This window comes from Oncorhynchus keta, chromosome 2 (genome assembly GCF_023373465.1).
Source record: "Oncorhynchus keta strain PuntledgeMale-10-30-2019 chromosome 2, Oket_V2, whole genome shotgun sequence".
Lineage (NCBI taxonomy): Eukaryota > Metazoa > Chordata > Actinopteri > Salmoniformes > Salmonidae > Oncorhynchus > Oncorhynchus keta.
In genome coordinates this window covers 29,706,923-29,726,921 of record NC_068422.1, presented here as the reverse complement: position 1 = coordinate 29,726,921, position 19,999 = coordinate 29,706,923, and the positions used below count along the sequence as shown (strand labels likewise).

Genomic DNA, 19,999 nt, shown 5'->3' with positions numbered 1-19,999 from the left:
CAGCCTGTAGTGTGGTTTACCACTTTAATTTTGAGCGTGACTCCAAATCCAGACCTCCATGGGTTGATAAATTTCCATTGATAATTTTTGTGTGATTTTGTTGTCAGCACATTCAACTATGTAAAGAAAAAAATATTTAATAAGAATATTTCATTGATTCAGATCTAGGATGTGTTATTTTAGTGTTCCCCTTATTTTTTTGAGCAGTGTATATATATATATATATTACCCCATTTTTAAATTTAATGAACGAGTGATGAGACACACTGCAACTCCCCAACAGGCTCGGGAGGCAAAGGTCAAGTCATGCGTTCTCCGATACATGACCCGCCAAACCACTCTTCTTAACAGCCGCCCGCATAACCGTGAAGCCAGCCACACCAATGTGTCGGAGTAAACACCATTCAACTGACGCCTGCAGGCGCCCGACCCACCACAAGGAGTCGATAGAGTGCAACAATGCTGGACCAATTGTGCACCGCCCTATGGGACTCCCAATCACAGCCAGTTGTGACACAGACTGGGATTGAACCCAGGTCTGTAGTGACACCTCTAGCACTGCAATGCCTTAGACCATTAGACCACTGTGCCACTCAAGAGGCCAATACACATGTATTTGAACCCAGGTCTTGATCCATTTCCACTGAAAGTTGTCCAGAAGTTATCTATTTTATACCCATGTATTTGTCGGCACATCGTACTTATTTTGTGAGAAATGTATTATGAGAAAAATGAAACATGATAAAACATGCATAGCTCATTAGTCATTAAATGTGCTTGTATAATGTATTATTAAATTCAAAAGTTCCACGTCTGAAATACATTTCTTGTCGTTATGAATGGGAGCTATGCAAGACACAGTGTACTGTCACACCCTTTGCACCTATTACACCCTTTACAAATTGTCTTGAATTTACATTTCCCATACCCATGTATTTCTCAGCACATACTGTACATACAGTATTACTGCTTCTATGAAGAATATAAGGCCATAGAAAAGTCCTCGATCTGAAAATAGTCAAAAATATCTGGTCGAAATTAACTGGAACTAAGCAGGAGACAGTGGTTATGTGATCAAACAGACAAAGCCTCCCTCTCTCAAGGACTAATAATGAGGACAATTCAGTCCAGGACAATCCTCTGGGCTAATGTTGCATGACTCAGTACTGAAGAGACATCTAATTATATAAGATAAAGCCTACGGCTTGAAGGGACAGATCAGGTATTATTACACAGACATTGTATGGAGAAAACATCTGAAGGGAATATATTATGCAGACATGGGATGTCTGTGTAGTAATACTATGAAAATATCTCTGTCTGCATCTGTTTCTCTCTGCTTCTCTCTTTCTCCCTGTCTCTTCTTCTGGAATTACCTGGAGTTTGGAACAGAGGCAATCCTCAATTAAAAAAATATTGTAGCTGTGAGCAGAGCAAAAGTCACTCTTTCGGCCTTAGTCTGCCTCTGTCTGACTGTCTGCCTCTGTCTGACTCTGCCTCTGTCTGACTCTGACTCTGTCTGACTCTGCCTCTGTCTGACTCTGCCTTTGTGACTGGAGTGGAGGCAATGCACCATTTAGGGTTGTGTGATTTATTGCTTGAGGAGGCAGAAACAAATCTGCTTTGCTCTCCCTGGGGGGACAGGAGAAACTGTGATGTTTGGCGAATCTTGCTGAGACCCACTGTTCTTTATCCCAACACCAACACTGTGTTACACTGCCCACAGCAACTTTAGATATAGCATTGGTGTGCTTTAAGCCCAATGTATAGTAACTGGAGACTGTCTGGACATTCTGGACTGGACTCGTTTTAGGGGTTAATATCTTGAACTGTTGCCACACTTATCAAACCAATCTTATCTGGTAAAGAAAGCATGGCAGTTACAGAGTTTCCTTTAGCATGAAAATGCAGACTTTTGGCAGAATTTTAAAAAAATTAAAAAGTCTATAATACAATTGTGCAGGGCGAATTGTCATTAAAAATGTAATCCATTACAAAATAATGCTTTTTATTCATTGATGGAGATATCGGTCGATGTGATCCAACTTAAAAGGCAAATATACTTCATCCTCAAGCTGCTTGGAAATGAGTGTATTTTTACGAGGTCCTCGACTGGGCAAAATTGGCAATGATTGTATTGATTAACCCCGTTTCCAGTGTGCCCGCTGAGAGGGGATTCTTTCTCCAAAACAGTGTAAAGATCACGCCTTCTTGAGGACAAAGGAGGCTGATGCGCGTCACAAGTTGCTCCAAGGAGTTGGACAGTTTAGACTTCACAACAGCAGCGGCTCCCTTTGAGCAGTAAACGTGTTCGTCAGGCCCAGTCCTAGCAGTTCTGCTGCTGCCCTAGGCAAGATCAGCATATGCCGCCTGTGTCATATATAGTAAAACATATTTTGGAGGAATGGATCATGCGCAATTGGTACATTTCAGATGAGTTTATTCAGTAGCACTTGGAAACGAAACATCGTTTCCAACTATTCACATAGGAGAGTTACAATGTTGCAATCTCTAGGCAGTCAACTGCCTATTGTAGGAACCAGTTATTAATAAGCCGCGTATATCACACATGACATGAGTCACAACCCCACGATAGTTCAAATTACAATAAACAGAACATTTATTAACATCTTCCAGTACAACTGTAAAACGAATGATATATAATTTCAGCTTTGGAAATAAGTGCTTTCATAAATGCATGAGCGGTCCTAGTTTCACAGGAGTATTGAAAAATAAGCTTTCTCTCAATGCACCAGCCTTTACAATTTCTTCATTTTGTGGCCGCCTCGAGTGGCCTCTTTCCACTGCTGTGGTGCTGAATCGAAGCGAGACTGGGGAGTGGGGCGGGCCGGTCCTGGTGTTTGTAGACAGCCATGTTTTGTTATTTATTAGGCCTAATTAAAATGACCATGCCTAGGCTAAATTCAATTAGAGATGACTAGAAAACAGTTGTGTTTTGTTACTTATTAATTCAAAATGTCCATACCAACAGCAAATTATATTATACAAATATTATATTTTTGAAGTTGTGTTTTTTACTGTGTGGGTGACTTGTTCTTCTAGGCTAAATGTTTATTTTTTTGTTTAAAAAAATGATATTCAGTTATAATTTATGATGAAGATGCAACAGGCAATGTTTTGCTTTTCAATAAAACCTTTCATGTTGATATAAGAACATCGTTCTACTTTATTTTATTACAACTTTACATGCTAATTTCTATTATTTTAAGATGAATTAGAATAATCTAAATGTGATTTTCAGCACCGTGGGTGGACGCCCTAATGCGTTAAGCACCCAATGGGTATGGATGACCGGTACATTTCTCAAATGTCTGGTAAATTAAAATCTTGCCGGCCACGTTGTCCAGCGCCACATTTTCGTAAGGGAAACCCTGGGCAGTCAATGGCAATATTTTATACGTTTATAATGTGTAATTCAACCCACCCTATTCCCTATATAGTGCGCTACTTTTAACCAGAGCCCTAAGGATGCCATTTGTGATGCATACATGTTCTATAATAGTCCTTTTGACATAAGTATTTTACTGTGAAGAGACTCTTTCAGGAGAACTTGGGAAGAAACGAATTGGTTGAACACTGCAATGTTCTACAGACAGATATAGTAGCATGGAGAGAACCATATCCAATCTGTAAACTCTGTTTCTATCTGCAGCGTTATGCAATGTTAGGCTAGCCAGCATTGGGACAGCCTATACTAAATACACCCCTGACTTTACAAGTATTGCTGCCACTGTCCAAATGGAGGAGGGATTCTGTTAAAAACATGCTTAAACAAAACACAACACATTATATTACTCCCATTCAACACAGCACACCCCAATTCTAAAACACATCCACAGTCATCATTTTCCAACCATTGCCCTTCTCCTACCTGGAGGCCCTCACTCCACAAAAGTATGGCATTTCTATGGTTATGGCCAACCATGCTGTAAACAATGATACACTGTGCCTTTGGAAAGTATTCAGACCCCTTGACTTTTTCCACATTTTGTTATGTTACAGCCGAAAATTGATTAAATTGTTTTTTTTAACCCTCACTAATCTACACACCAATAACCCATAATGACAAAGCAAAAATAGGTTTTTAGAAATGTTTGCTAAAAAATGGAAATATGATAGTTACATAAGTATTCAGACCCTTTACTTAGTACTTTGTTGATGCACCATTGGCAGCGATTACAGCATTGAGTCTTCTTGGGTATGATGCTACAAGCTTGGCACATCTGTATTTGGGGAGTTTCTCCCATTCTTCTCTGTCAGGTTGGATGGGGAGTGTTGCTGCACAGCTATTGTCAGGTCTCTCCAGAAATGTTCGATCGGGTTCAAGTCCGGGCCACTCAACGACATTCAGAGACTTGTCCTGAAGCCACTCCTGCGTTGTCTTGGCCGTGTGCTTAGGGTCACTGTCCTGTTGGAAGGTGAACCTTCGCCCCAGTCTGAGGTCCTGAGCGCTCTGGAGCAGGTTTCCATCAAGGATCGCTCTGTACTTTGCTCAGTTCATCTTTGCCTCTATCCTGACTAGTCTCCCAGTCCCTGCCGCTGATTAATATCCCCACAGCATGATGCTGCTTCACTGTAGGGATGGTGCCAGGTTTCCTCCAGATGTGGTGCTTGGGGGAAAACTACCTGTCCTCCAGGACACCTACAGAACCTGATGTCACAGGAAGGCCAAGAAGATCAGGGGCTTTGAATCCACCGGTCAGTCATATTGGCACTTCCCAGTAGGAGCAGTCCTCCATAGGAATGAAAGGAATTCTACCGTATTTCAATTCAAGAACAAAATGACATGTATTGAAGTATTATTTTTTGTTGAAATGGGGACAGTAACATTAGCACTCTAAAAAAGATACTTTAAGGAAAAAATGTATGTTTAGCTCATAATGTAAAAGTATGTGTTACGCCCCTGAAAACAGCATTAATGTTTCTGTAATAGAATAAACGTGTCAAAATCGAATGTAGACCTTAATAAATGCATTTCTATAGCTTACATTTTTTTTAATACTGAACAAAAATATCAACGCAACATGTAATGTGTTGGTCCTGAGCTGAAATAAAACATCCCTGAAATGTTCCATACACACAAAAAGCTTATTTCTTTCAAATGTTGTGCACAAATTTGTTCACAAGGAGTATCAACATAGCTTCGCGGAGGCTAAAATATGGTCAGTCATCCAGGGTTTATGCACATCATTGGCCATAAGTATACTTCCTGCTTGTGATGCTGATAAAAATCAGTACAGGTCTTGATTTTAGGAGACCGGGGATGCAAATGAATGCACATACTGTATATCTGAGCTCAACAGTTACTGTATCAACTAAAGGAGACAGAGTGAGAGAGTGAGAGAGATTGTTTGAATGCCAATGGCTGTTCTGAATAGCCTATTGTAATTAATGTACACACAGAGTGCTCAAGTCAGTGTGCCACAATTAACCACTCCCAGTACCTTGATGTAGAACAGTTCTCAGTACTACTTCTCCATACTTAACCATCTGTTTGCCAGTGTAATCATGTATTATTCATGGTTTGCCTAACCTGGGGCAGTTCAAAGCAGCCTAACATCCCTCACAGGCCTGCTAGCAGACTGTAAGAACAACACAAGCCTTGTCACACTTGATTTCCTCTCCTTCGTAACATTACAGTTAACTCTCTACCCCAGGCACTATATGTCAACAGTACAAACCACTACCACACTGCTGGCTCTCTACACCCGAATAGAATAGGATGCAATAGAATGATATACAATAAAATATACTTCATCATCCATTTGGTTAGAGCGGAAATTCTTAGTCTTCTGCCTTTATCAATACACTTCTAGACACACACAAGGGTTGAGAGGCACAGGGTCAGCTGCAGACCACCACACTGGCAAATGATAGGAACTAGACCAAGATTGATTCCCTTTCTGCTTCAAAATACACATTGTTTTCCCTGATTAATTTATACATGGGATTGTTGTTGTAGCCTATAGCAACAAAAATAGGTGAAGACAAGCATAGGGGAAATACATTTGGCCCTTATTACTGATCAGTGTTGAATCTCCATGGATTTGACACACAGACAGTTAGTCCTGGATCAAGGCATCGGAAACTGCAGAGTCCAACCAGGTAAGGATGTTTAAGTTGGGTTGAATGCAAAGGTGGTTCAGTGATAAACTGAGGCCATCCTCTGGACAGACCCAGTATTACATGGGGCATGCAAACCTGCAAATGGTCGACTTTCCAAGTAGAGACATACTGTAAGTGACCAAGTGCAACCAATGTAGCTCTGTGCTATGCAATGGGCTTGTTCGACATTCAGCAGTGCAGGCGGACTATTCTACAAATCACCTTGCATCATAACGACTCATTATTATTTGTAGATCATTCAGTCAGCCACTATTCAGACAAAATGCATCATAAATTTGATGCCATCAAACATAGCTATTACCAGAGACGGAATAATAAGAGCAGCGCCAGCTGTTATTGGGCAGTTTCCCCATTGTCTCTGGGTATTCCCTCTCTCGCGTGACCACCTCTGAGGATGTTTGAACACATGCTCATGCGAGAGAAGGAACGCCCACTTACAGACAAGAACATTGACCAATTTTCTCAATGGTAAACAACCTTTATGCGACATCTTCATTATCCACCATCTTTGCCATTACTGCTGAATTTCTTAAAACCCTACGAATGGGAGATTACACGCAAAGCAAATTTGATTACAACCAAAAAACCCACAAGAATAAGGCCTTGTTCCTTTGCTTAAAACAATTCACTGCGTCTTTGCAGTTGCACCTCCGTTGCATGCCTGCCTCAGCTGGGACAACTTCAGAGATTCTTGTTTTTCTACAGTCAACATCAAGCTCTGATGTTGCCCCAGGTTGTCACAAAAGAGATGGAAGAGGAAGGGAAACAATTACATTCAAAAGGCTTTATTGGCATGGGAAACATGTTTACATTGCCAAAGCAAGTGGAATAAATAATAAACAAAAGTTAAATAAACAGTAAACATTACTCAAAAAAGTTACAAAAGAATAGACATCCAACACCCTATCTTTTCTGTTTCAATGGAAGTCAATGAACTAAGTAGACTACACACAGCTGCTATCGCATTGGTGTCCATGGGAGCGCCACCCCCTTAATTGACCGGAACTTAATTATTTTCAGCTGCAAAAGGCCTGAGTGAACTATCTTCATTTATCTGCCATCTTTCACTACAAATCGGTCCACATGGCAGTGATACTGCTGTTTTCAACTAAATGTACGTGTGCGACGAGGAGCGAGGTACGGCAAGTAGTGCAGCCAAACTTGATTTCGAACAATAACGACACACAGTTTATTTTTATTATAACTGGATTATAGCTCCCTTCCAAATGTCAGATAGGTTTCCCATCCAATTGGCGACAGATTTGTGTGACTATTCTAACATTTGCATAAAGAAATACGCAGCATTTGCCTACCAGTAGCGTACAAAAACTGTTGCTCCAGCCAACAGCTCGCAGATAGAGTGCGGCTAGGCTAGTCTACATGATGGATCTGACACTCAAAAAACGACACATTCACACACACACTTTCACACTCATCCTATGCTGCTGCAACTCTGAACTCTGTTCTTACTTAATTCTTATTAGTATATATCCTAGTCACTTTGCCCTGCCTTTATGTACATATCTGCCTCAAATACCTCACACCCCTGCACATAGCCCAATATTGGACTAAATGAGCCTACTCCTTAAGACCTTACATGTTCTGTTTAAAGGCGAATTGGTTCTAGAAGCCAAAACCGCCAAATACTCAATCTAAATGTGAATCGATTCTCAATTGCGGTACGTTTCTAGAAGCATAAATCACTCTTTCATATCACATCAAAATAATTTCTCAAACGCAAAATACACACTTACTGTAAACTGTTTCAAACTGTTTTACCACAATTGCAGCTGACAATATTTTGCAGTGACAACATGTTTGTGGCGTCCGATTTACGTGTACACCCAAGTGTTCAGAGACGCAGATAGCTAATTAGCAAAGGTAGTCCAGACTGTCTTCCGTCCGTTTTCTGTAAACCAGCGCTGTAAACATGGAAATACAGCCGTGTGGGAACCCAAACCCTATGAAACTGAGAGTCATTATCAAGGGATACCCTGCACATTGATCTGGTACTGGACTGGAAAATGAGATTCTGATCGTTCTGGATAGGGATTCGTATTTGGTCATTTGTTTTTGTTATTTCATTCAAAAGTAGTGATTAGGATAGTTTTGTTGCCGAAAATCTGGATAATCTTGATCACTGCAACCGTGAATTCAAAAATGTACTACAAACAAGAAATGTCCATGTAACTAAGGTGAGGTTTAAAAAACGTTATTACATCTGAAAACCAAAGGTTCATTATGGTAAATTAATTGAAGTATAGGTATGTGGTCAGTTTTTATGTACTTAAGCTAAAATTGAAGTCGGAAGTTTACATACACTTAGGTTGGAGTCATTAAAACTAGTTTTTCAACCACTCCACAAATGTCTTTTTAACAAACTATAGTTTTAACAAGTCGGTTAGGACATCTACTTTGTGCATGACACAAGTAATTTTTTCAACAATTGTTTACAGACAGATTATTTCACTTATAATTCACTGTATCACAATTCCCGTGGGTCAAAAGTTTACATACACTAAATTGACTGTGCCTTTAAACAGCTTGGAAAATTCCAGAAAATTATGTCATGGCTTTAGAAGCTTCTGATAGGCTAATTTACATAATTTGAGTCAATTGAAGGTGTACTTGTGGATGTATTTCAAGGCCTACCTTCAAACTCAGTACCTCTTTGCTTGACATCATTGGAAAATCAAATGAAATCAGCAAAGACCTCAGAAAAAAAATGTAGACCTCCACAAGTCTAGTTCATCCTTGGGAGCTATTTCCAAACGCCTGAAGGTACCACGTTCATCTGTACAAACAATAGTACGCAAGTATAAACACCATGGGACCACGCAGCCGACATACCGCTCAGGAAGGAGACACGTACTGTCTCCTATAGATTAATGTACTTTAGTGCGAAAAATGCAAATCAATCCCAGAACAAAAGCAAAGGACCTTGTGAAGATGCTGGAGGAAACGGGTACAAAAGTATCTATATCCACAGTAAAACGAGTCCTATATCGACATAACCTGAAATGCCGCTCACCGAGGAAGAAGCCACTGCTCCATAACCTCCATAAAAAAAGCCAGACTACGGTTTGCAACTGCACATGGGGACAAAGATCGTACTTTTTTGAGAAATGTCCTCTGGTCTGATGAAACAAAAATAGAGCTGTTTGGCCATAATGACCATTGTTATGTTTGGAGGAAAAAGGGGGAGTCTTGCAAACTGAAGACCACCATCCCAACCGTGAAGCACGTGGGTGGCAGCATCATGTTGTGGGGGTGCTTTGCTGCAGGAGGGACTGGTGCACTTCACAAAATAGATGTCATCATGAGGGAGGAAAATTATGTGGATATATTTAAGCAACATCTCAAGACATCAGTCAAGAAGTAAAAGCTTGGTCGCAAATGGGTCTTCCAATTAGACAATGACCCCAAGCGTACTTCCAAAGTTGTGGCAAAATGGCTTAAGGACAACAAAGTCATGGTATTGGAGAGGCCATCACAAAGCCCTGACCTCAAGCCTAAGGAAAAATGTGTGGGCAGTACTAAAAAAGCGTGTGTGAGCAAGGAAGACTACAAAACTGACTCAGTTACACCAGCTCTGTCAGGAGGAATGGGCAAAAATTCACCCAATTTATTGTGGGAAGCTTGTGGAAGGCTACCTGAAACGTTTGACCCAAGTTAAGCAATTTAAAGGCAATGCTACCAAATACTAATTGAGTGCATGTAAACTTCTGACCCACTGGGAATGTGATGAAAGAAATAAAAGCTGAAATAAATCACTACTCTTATTCTGACATTTCACGTTCTTAAAATAAAGTGGGGATCCTAACTGACATTAGACAGGGAATTTTTACTTTGATTGCATTTCAGGAATTGTCATAAACTGAGTTTAAATGTATTTGGCTAAAGTGTTTAAATGTATTTGGCTAAAGTGTATGTAAACTTCTGACTTCAACTGTAAATGCAGGCTCCATTATTTTTTTAATCTTAGGTACCTTTATTCATGGAGTTTGCTAATTTCTGTTTCCCTATGACTGTGTAGAAATAGTACCATAATCTGTCTCGTAACAATAGCATGGTGTAGGCCTTGTTCAAAGCACTGAAAATCTCTATTATGGAATTTTGATATTGTTGTATCTGGATCAGAATGATCCTATCAGATTATTTTCAACAACAAAAAAATTACAGAATCCTGATCATTCTGATGAAAACATTTCAAAAACTGGGAAATGGCATTAATCTGGTGGCCATCTGGTTGCAATTTTGTGATTGTTTTTCTGTGATCATTGTGTCCCACTGGAGTCAAAATCAAAATAAAAGCAGTGTGTCGTGTGGACTAACTTTGATAAATACATAGATTCGTGTATGTGTGACCAAAATCCCGAAGTATCCCTTTAATCCAGAGTTAATTGCTATTAGTATCATGCAAAAACACTTTTAGTAAGTGATTTTGAGTGTTGTTTTAACACTATGGTGTAAAGACTAATTTGCATATTTCCCATGGTGCCTTTGAGTGAATTGTGAAGTTATACCACCCATGACTGTATTTTGTTAGTGACAGAGACATCTCACGGCTGTTGACCGGGAGGAGGACCATACAAACATACCGTGAAGCGTAATTGTCCGGCCAAAACATAGAAATACAAAATCAAAGATAACAAAACATAGAATGCCCACCCCAAATCACACCCTAACCAAACCAAATAGAGACATTAAAAGGCTCTCTAATGTCAGGGCGTGACACATGATTGTTGAATTACTTCCCTTTAAAGGCCTGTGGCTTTCACCAAATGAGTACATAAGGAAATGTTTTCATGACATTATGACAATTAATCATAAGGCCTTTCTTTGGTGGCCTCATTTTACCCTACTGTGTTTGGAAAATCTTGGTTTACAAATTACAGGCCACATCAGGCCTGCAATTCTTATTATACTAGCTGGCAAAGTGACGGGTAATTCCTTTTGGAATCCTGTAGGAGTTAGGATATCATTTACATTACATTTACATTTAAGTCATTTAGCAGACGCTCTTATCCAGAGCGACTTACAAATTGGTGCATTCACCTTATGACATCCAGTGGAACAGCCACTTTACAATAGTGCATCTAAATCTTTTAAGGGGGTGAGAAGGATTACTTTATCCTATCCTAACCGTTGTCATTTTTATTCAACCGCAACCTGCATTCAGAATTACATCCAGGGTTAGAATCTCTGGTACAGGAGAATACTTCAACTATTTTAATGGGAACAACCATTTCAGTAACGGGTGCAATAAATCTAACTAACTGATTGGATTAGTTTAGAATTGTTTTATTAATCTTTGGTTTATTTAATCTTATGCTACACAATCAATGTACATCCAAAAACACAGATATTAAAAACAATCCTGAAAAAAATATATACCTTCATAGCATGCTGGTAAATATGATAATGATGGGTGTGGTTTTGATGGGATTGTTTCACTCTGTTTCACTCAAACAATGGTTATTAACACCAACACAAGGGTTATTTTACACCAATGAGTGTTAATTTAACTCTGTCTGAGTAAATTTAACTCCTGACTACTTTATTACATTAAGTGAATTTGTCCAAATACTTATGAATTCTTCAAATGGGGGGACTAGAAAGATGAAGCGCTTTCATTTCACAATGGTAAAACAAATATGTATGAAAATACTCTCAAATAAAACGGTGACCTTCTGTACTGTCGCTTCATATGAAACATTTGATCTCAAATCCAAAATGCTGGAGTATAGTGCCAAATTCAAACATTTAACTTGGCTGTCCAAATAAATACAGATGGGAATATATTCATAGGTTGCACCTCCGCCACTCGGTCAAGTCATTGTTATGAAAAATGGCATCAAAAATAGCTAGCAATGCTCATGTTAGCTATCTAAGATCTGGTGGTCTCCCCTCAATTTTAGCTAGCTAGTGAACATTATACTGCATCTAAAGTCTTTCTGGCAACATTTAAAATGATTAATTATTTTTTTCCCTACTAATTATTTGCCTACTTTAGAAATATCACTGTATTTCCAATCCACTGCAATGCACTTTTGATGAAATCATCCTCAGCTGCAATTTACAATGCATTGAGTAGAAATGACAGTATTCAGACATACAGTAGTGACGTTAGCTTACACGTCAATGGAAAAGGTGAACTGTCTGTTCTACCGTTAATTTCTAGCCTTTTCTCCTTCCCCCATTTGACACCCAGGTGGCGACAATCATGTCTGTGCCTGGCAGATATCTCTAGACACATAGACACATAAGTCTGTTTGATCTTAGACAACCATATGAAGAGAAGACGACACATGGGCACCAGAACAGCTGGACACCCTAAACCTAAAGGAGATGAAAGACACATACAAAAGGACACATGGAGTTAATTACAGGGTCTAAACACAGGCCACAGGAAAGAGGGACGTATATTATCTTTAGGTCAAAGCAAGGGTCTTGTCATCATTATAATCTGACGGACAGCAGATGTGGGTGTTATTGGGCTGAACAAGCAGGATGCACAGATTGGGATGTAACTTAATTTGCATATGGGAGGGACTTATGTGGTATGTGTATAACTCAGAGCGAGTGCTCTGAAAAAGTGTGTGTGTTCCGCGGACCGCTCCGGCTTATGATACTGTTGTATTAAAAGTCTATATTGATTTTCACAAAGTTCTTGGTTGTGTCATATTTGAACCGATTTGCCACTACAGACCCTCGACAACAACCTGTCATTCTCTGCAAACATCAAAGCAGTGACTCGCTCCTGCAGGTTCATGCTCTACAACATCCATAGAGTATGACCCTGCCTCGCAGAGGAAGCGATGCAGGTCCTAATCCAGGCACTTGTCTCCCGTCTGGACTATTGCAACGAGCTGTTGGCTGGGCTCAGCACTTGTGCCATCAAACCCCTGCAAATTATCCAGAAGGCTGCAGCCCACCTGGTGTTCAACCTTCCAAAGTTCTCCCATGTTGGCCCGTTCCTCCGCACAGTCCACTGGCTTCCAGTCGAAAGCAAGCATCCACTACAAGACTGTAGTACTTGCCTACGGAGCAGCAAGAGGAACTGCACCTTCCTACCTTCAGGCTCTGCTCCAACCCTACACCCGAATCCGAGCACTACGTTCTGACACCTCTGGTCTCCCTCCAACCCCTATGAGAGGACAGCTCCTGCTCAACCCAGTTCAAGCTCTTCTCTGTCCTGGCACCCTAATGGTGGAACCAGCTTCCCCCTGAAGCTATGAGAGCAGAGTCCCAGCCCCTTCTTCCCGAAAAATATCTGAAACACTACCTCTTCAAAGAAAATCATTAATAATCCCACCGCACCCACCCTCTCCTCCTCAACCCTCCCAATAAAAATATTTTTGGTCAACTAACACTCACACTTGACTTTTTTCAGCGCTTACTAGTTCTGACTTTGCTGATGGCTATTTTGAGAAAATATTGACTTACTATGACTGTGGTGTGGTTGTCCCACCTAGCTACAGTAGCAAATGTAACCCAACCAGAGTATGTGAGCAGAGCTGTGCTGGAGCGGAGCAAGAAGTGGAAGGTTCCCAATCTGACTGGAGCGTGAAGGTAGATTCCCAAAGGCTTCTCGCCCGCTCCAATTTCGCTCCAGTAGCGCTCACTTCACCGACTCAGGGAATGCCCGCCCCAGCATGCATTTACTTGCGTGCTGCGATAGCCCCTTGCTTTAGATACTGTCACAAAGTTCCCTAAATATGTTCATAAATAAACTAATAAAACACACAGGTGCTAAATCAAGGCGATTTACAAAGATGATGTCGTGTTCACAAATAAATAATCATTGTGGAATCTGAAAAGCCATGTATGCCAAAAGCATGCTACGTACACATGCTAAAAGAAAGGAACGAGGTGGGTAGATAACTGTGTCATTGTAGCAAAGTATTTATAAACCAAAAAATCTGATCTCTTAAGGTTTTGTTCATTTTCATTCTGTTATCTATAGAATAGAACATATTGATTTTGGCCCAATAGGCCTGGCATACTCCCACGTTTAAGGAGCTGTACGTTTTGATTGGGTTATTTTGCCTAAAACACTTTATGCCTACCTATAGAAAAATAAACAACTCTGCATCTCTGCCCAGCCTGGCAAGAGTGGCCAAAGGGGTGTTTAGCATCCCCAGTGGCTTTGCAAGTGTGCAGAGGATATTCTCTGCTGCCGGCTGGCTCTCCAGGCACCGTCACAAGACTGGCCAAAATCTTGTTTCTAAAAATGAATTCTACAATGAATTCAAATGCACTAATAATAATTTTTCGTTTAATATGTAAATGAATTATAAGTAAGTCACGGCCTATATGCGCAATTTATAGACTGTAATTATTTAATACAACAAAATGTAGTTTAACCGCTGAGCACTTTATGTCCCTACCAGCCTATTGTGTCGCACTGGCAAATGCTTCACAATGTATTTCTTTGTAGGTTATAGCCTTGAAATCATTTAAATAATATAGCCTAAATAATTCATTTTCGTTCCTCCTAGGCTCCCTGTCTGGCTCCTGACCTATTTAGAGTGTTTATATGCTGTTTAATATGACTTATATCCTATTTGAAATTATGTTCGCGTCTTACATTCACATTTTCATGTTCTTTCAAATACGTTTCATTTAAATCCATATGGTTTGGTTTAAATACTTAAAAAACAATTGGTAGGTCCAGGTAGTCACAAAACTAGATGGGTGTTGGTTTTAATGAATGGATTTTAATGAATGGAGCGAATTGGGGCAGCAGTTTTGTCCCTCTGTGATCATGGAGCAGTGTATAGTTGAGCGGTAGGAAAGCACTGTGTGTAGAGACATAATAGGTCTGTCTGGTATTGCAGATATATTTTTTATGTCTTTCTTGCATTCCCTGGCCATAAAGCTGTCCATATAATCAAGGAGGACTTTTACAGAATTGCAGGTACGGTAGGCTGCGGTCAGTTGACTGCGGTCAGCGATGCTTTACTGATCTCACATGAATAAACCTAGGGAACATAATACAAATGGAAAATATCCTAATTCATCACACAGATTATACCAAAAAAACATTGGTGCTATAGAAGGGACATACATCCCCCATTTAAAGACCCTCTGGACCAAATGAAGGAGACTATGTGAATAGAACATATTTTAAAAACTGTAGCCTATACACCAAACCAAATAATTTTTAGAAACAGTCATTAAATGTAATGATCTTACTTCTTTTGTCAGATGATCTGTGACTCCCATGAGGTTATAAGGGCATCGGTACAGAGTAAATGTGTTGGGCACTGGTGTCGAGGTAATTGAGGTAATATGTACATGTAGGTAGAGTTATTAAAGTGACTATAGATGGTAACAGAGAGTAGCAGTAGTGTAGAAGGAGAGAGTGCAATGCAATAGTCTGGGTAGCCATTTGATTAGATGTTCAGGAGTCTTATGGCTTGGGGGTAGAAGCTGTTTAGAAACCTCTTGGATCTAGACTTGGAGCTCCGGCACCACTTGCCATGCGGTAGCAGAGAGAACAGTCTATGACTAGGGTGGCTGGAGTCTTTGACCATTTTTAGGTCCTTCCTCTGAAACTGCCTGGTATAGAGGTCCTGGATGGCAGGAAGCTTGGTCTCGTTGATGTCCTGTGCCGTACTCACTACCCTCTGTAGTGCCTTGCGATCGGAGGCTGAGCTGTTGCCATATCAAGCAGCGATGCAACTCGTCAGGATGCTCTCGATGGTGCAGCTGTTAAACCTTTTGAGGATCTGATGACCCATACCAAATTTTTTTAGTCTCCTGGGGGGGGAATAGGTTTTGTCTTGCCCTCTTCACGACTGTCTTGGTGTGCTTGGACCATGTTAGTTTATTGATGATGTGGACACCAAGATGATGAAGCTCTCAACCTGCTCCACTACAGCCCCATCGATGAGAATGGGGGCGTGCTCGGTCCTCCTTTTCCTGTAGTTCACAATCATCTCCTTTGTCCTTGCACCATACAGTCAGGTCTCCGACCTCCTCCCTATAGGCTGTCTCATTATCGTCAGTGATCAGGCCTATCACTGTTGTGTCATCTGCAAACTTATTGATGGTGTTGGAGTCACGCCTGGCTGTGAAGTCATGAGTGAACAGGGAGTACAGGAGGGAAGTGAGCACACACCCCTGAGGGTCCCCCGTGTTGAGGATCAGTGTGGCGGATGTGTTGTTATCTACCCTTACCACCTGGGGGTGGCCCGTCAGGAAGTCCAGGATCCAGTTGCAGAGGGAGGTGTTTTGTCCCAGCGTCCTTAGCTTAGTGATGAGCTTTGGTGTTGAGCGTGGTGAGCTGAGCTGTAGTCAATGAATAACATTTTCACGTAGGTGTTCCTTTTGCCCAGGTGGGAAAGGGCAGTGCGGAGTGCAATAGAGATTGCATCATCTGTGGATCTGTTGATGCAGTATGCAAATTGGAGTGGGTCTAGGGTTTCTGGGATAATGGTGTTGATGTGAGCCATGACCAGCCTTTCAAAGCATTTCATGGCTACAGACGTGAGTGCTACGGGTTGGTAGTCATTTAGGCAGGTTACCTTAGTGTTTTTGGGCACAGGGACTATGGTGGTCTGCTTGAAATATGTTGGTATAACAGACTCAGACAGGGAGAGGTTGAAAATGTCAGTGAAGACACTTGCCAGTTGGTCAGGGCATGCTCGGAGTACACGTCCTGGTAATCCGTCTGGCCCTGCGGTCTTATGAATGTTGACCTGTTTAAAGGTTTTACTCACATCGGCTGTGGAGTATGATCACAAAGTCGTCCAGAACAGCTGATGCTCACATGCATGTTTCAGTGTTACTTGTCACGAAGCGAGCATAGAAGTGATTTAGCTCGTCTGGCAGGCTTGTGTCACTGGGCAGCTCGTGGCTGTGCTTCCCTTTGTCGTCTGTAATAGTTTGCAAGCCCTGCCACATTCGACGAGCGTTGGAGCCAGTGTCGTACAACTTGATCTTAGTCCCGTATTGACGCTTTGCCTCTTTGATGGTTCGTAGGAGGGCATACCGAAATTTCTTATAAGCTTCTGGGTTAGTCAGGTTGGAGGTTGGAGTAGCCAGGAGGAAGGCATGGCCAACCGTTGAGAAATGCTGGTGGTGACCGTGTTACCTAGCCTCAGTGCAGTGGGCAGCTGGGAGAAGGTGCTCTTGTTCTGCATGGACTTCACAGTGTCCCAGAACTTTTTGGAGAGCAACAGGATGCACATTTCTGCCTGAAGAAGCTGGCCTTTGCTTTCCTGACTGACTGCGTGTATTGGTTCCTGACTTCCCTGAACAGTTGCATATCACAGGGACTATTCCATGCTATTGCAGTCCGCCACAGGATGTTTTTGTGCTGGTCGAGGGCAGTCAGGTCTGGAGTGAACCAAGGGCTATATCTGTTCTTAGTTTTGCAGTTTTTGAACGGAGCATGCTTATATAAAATGGTGAGGAAGTTACTTTTAAAGAATGACCAGGCATCCTCAACTGACGGGATGAGGTCAATATGTGTGAGATTGAGGGCATCTAGCTTAGATTGTAGGACTGCCGGGGTGTTAAGCATATCCCAGTTTAGGTCACCTAACGGAACAAACTCTGAAGCTAGATGGGGGGCGATCAATTCACAAATGGTGTCCAGGGTACAGCTGGGAGCTGAGGGGGGTCGGTAGCAGGCGGCAACAGTGAGAGACTTATTTCTGGAGAGAGTCATTTTTTAAATTAGTAGTTCGAACTGTTTGGGTATGGACCTGGAAAGTATGACATTACTTTGCAGGCTATCTCTGCAGTAGACTGCAACTCCTCCCCCTTTGGCAGTTCTATCTTGACGGAAAATGTTATAGTTGGGTATGGAAATCTCAGAATTTTTGGTGGCCTTCCTGAGCCAGGATTCAGACACGGCAAGAACATCAGGGTTAGCGTTAGGGTTATTCCAGTCTGTGATAGCAAAACATTCCTGTAGCTTATTATGTGCTTCATCTGACCACTTTTTTATTGACCAAGTCATTGGCGCTTTCGTTTTTGCTTGTAAGCAGGAATCAAGTGGATAGAATTATGGTCAGATTTACCAAATGGAGGACGAGGGAGAGCTACGCGTCTCTGTGTGTGGAGTAAAAGTGGTCTGGACTTTTTTCCCATGTAACATGCTGGTAGAAATTAGGTCAAGCGGATTTAAGTTTCCCTGCATTAAAGTCCCCGGCCACTAGGAGCGCCGCATCTGGATGAGCGTTTTCCTGTTTGCTTATGGCCATATACAGCTCATTGAGTGCACTCCTAGTGCCAGCATCAGTTTGTGGTGGTAAATAGACAGCTACGAAAAATATAGATGAAAACTCTCTTGGTAATTAGTGTGATCTACAGCTTATCATGAGATACTCTACCACAGGGGAGCAAAACCCTGAGACTTCCTTAGATTTTGTACACCAGCTGTTGTTTACCAATATACACAGACCGTCACCCATTGTCTTACCAGAGGCATCTGTTCTATCCTGCCGAAAAAGTGTAAAACCCACCAGCTGTATGTTATTCATGTCGTTGTTCAGCCACGACTCGGTGAAACACAAGACATTACAGTTTTTAATGTCCCGTTGTTAGGATATACGTGCTCGTAGTTAATCTATTTTATTATCCAATGATTGTACGTTGGCTAATAGGACTGATGGTAAAGGCAGATTACCTATTCGCCGTCGGATCCTTACAAGGCACCCAGACCTACGTTCCCAATATCGCCATCTCTTTCTCCTATGAATGACGAGGATCAGGGACTTGTCGGACGTCTGAAGTAAATCCTTCGCGTCCGACTTATTCAAGAAAAAAATCTTCCTGTACAGGGTGAGTAAAAGCTGTCCTGATATCTAGAAGCTCTTTTTGGTCATAAGAGACAGTGGCAGAAACATTATGTACAAAATAAGTTACAAATAACATGAAAAAACACACACAATAGCACAATTTGTTAGGGGACCGTAAAATGGCAGCCATCTCCTCCGGCCCCATTATTGCGGTAGCAACAGTGAAATTGGTGTGTAGCGCTGCAGCTGAGTGGGGAGTACGGTCTTTGCTTTATTTAGGAGGGTTGCTACAAAGTTACAAAATATTGTATCACACAAAAGCTATGCAGCAATATTCAGTCCAATATTGATTCAAAATAGATCTAAAAAGCATAACACTTTTGCCAAAAATATTTGCATGTACAGTTTTCCAATAGTTGCTTATCCACAGGCTTCATATGAAATCTCATTTTGAAATTGATCCCAAGTTTGTACAGCACTGTACAATGAATTAAAAGTAACCCTATGGTTTTCTTCTCTGTTCCAGGAGCAGTCACAGACATCTCCATGATATCAGAATCTGACAGTGGTCTCTTCTACAGCCCATTGTTGAGAGCCTCCCTGATGCCACAGACGCTGTCCTGCACTGTTCCTACCAGATCATCTCCTGCCCAACATCAGCCAGGAGCTGCCCCATCTAGTGGCTAATGAGCCTTGTGGCCTGAAGAGGGCGCTCATTGACCTGTGTGTAGAGCAGGGGGACCAACAAAGGGAATTCAGGGGATGACTGTGCAGTGTGGAGAAGAAAATCGTTGACCCTAACCTGGTTCCTACCTTCCAACTCACCCTGGTGTTACAGCCAGAGGTGGTGGTGGGGGGTTGTGGCCCAAGTTGCAGAGGCTCTTTAGGGCCTGGGTCCCCCCAGAGGCAGAATGGGAGAAACCCACACATACTCAGGCTCAGTACCAGGTTCAGAGCTATCAAAAGAAAGCTGTGTAGTTCATCAGAGTGCTGACATGGCCAGAGCTATTGGTGTAGTAGATATATCAGACTTGGGTCTAATACTATGTTGATATACTTAATATGCTGTGGTTTGTTTGGTTTGCCTGGTACAA

The 19,999-nt window shown here is 41.6% G+C and overlaps 1 long non-coding RNA gene across 1 annotated transcript; it reads left to right on the top strand.

Annotated features, from left to right (window-relative positions):
• The first annotated feature begins 7,038 nt into the window (after positions 1–7,038).
• On the top strand, positions 7,039–19,578 carry LOC118399018 (uncharacterized). The gene is made up of 3 exons (XR_004828740.2): positions 7,039–7,284; positions 18,771–18,948; positions 19,432–19,578. It is a non-coding gene; the product is annotated as an uncharacterized LOC118399018 (long non-coding RNA).
• The last annotated feature ends 421 nt before the right edge of the window (positions 19,579–19,999 follow it).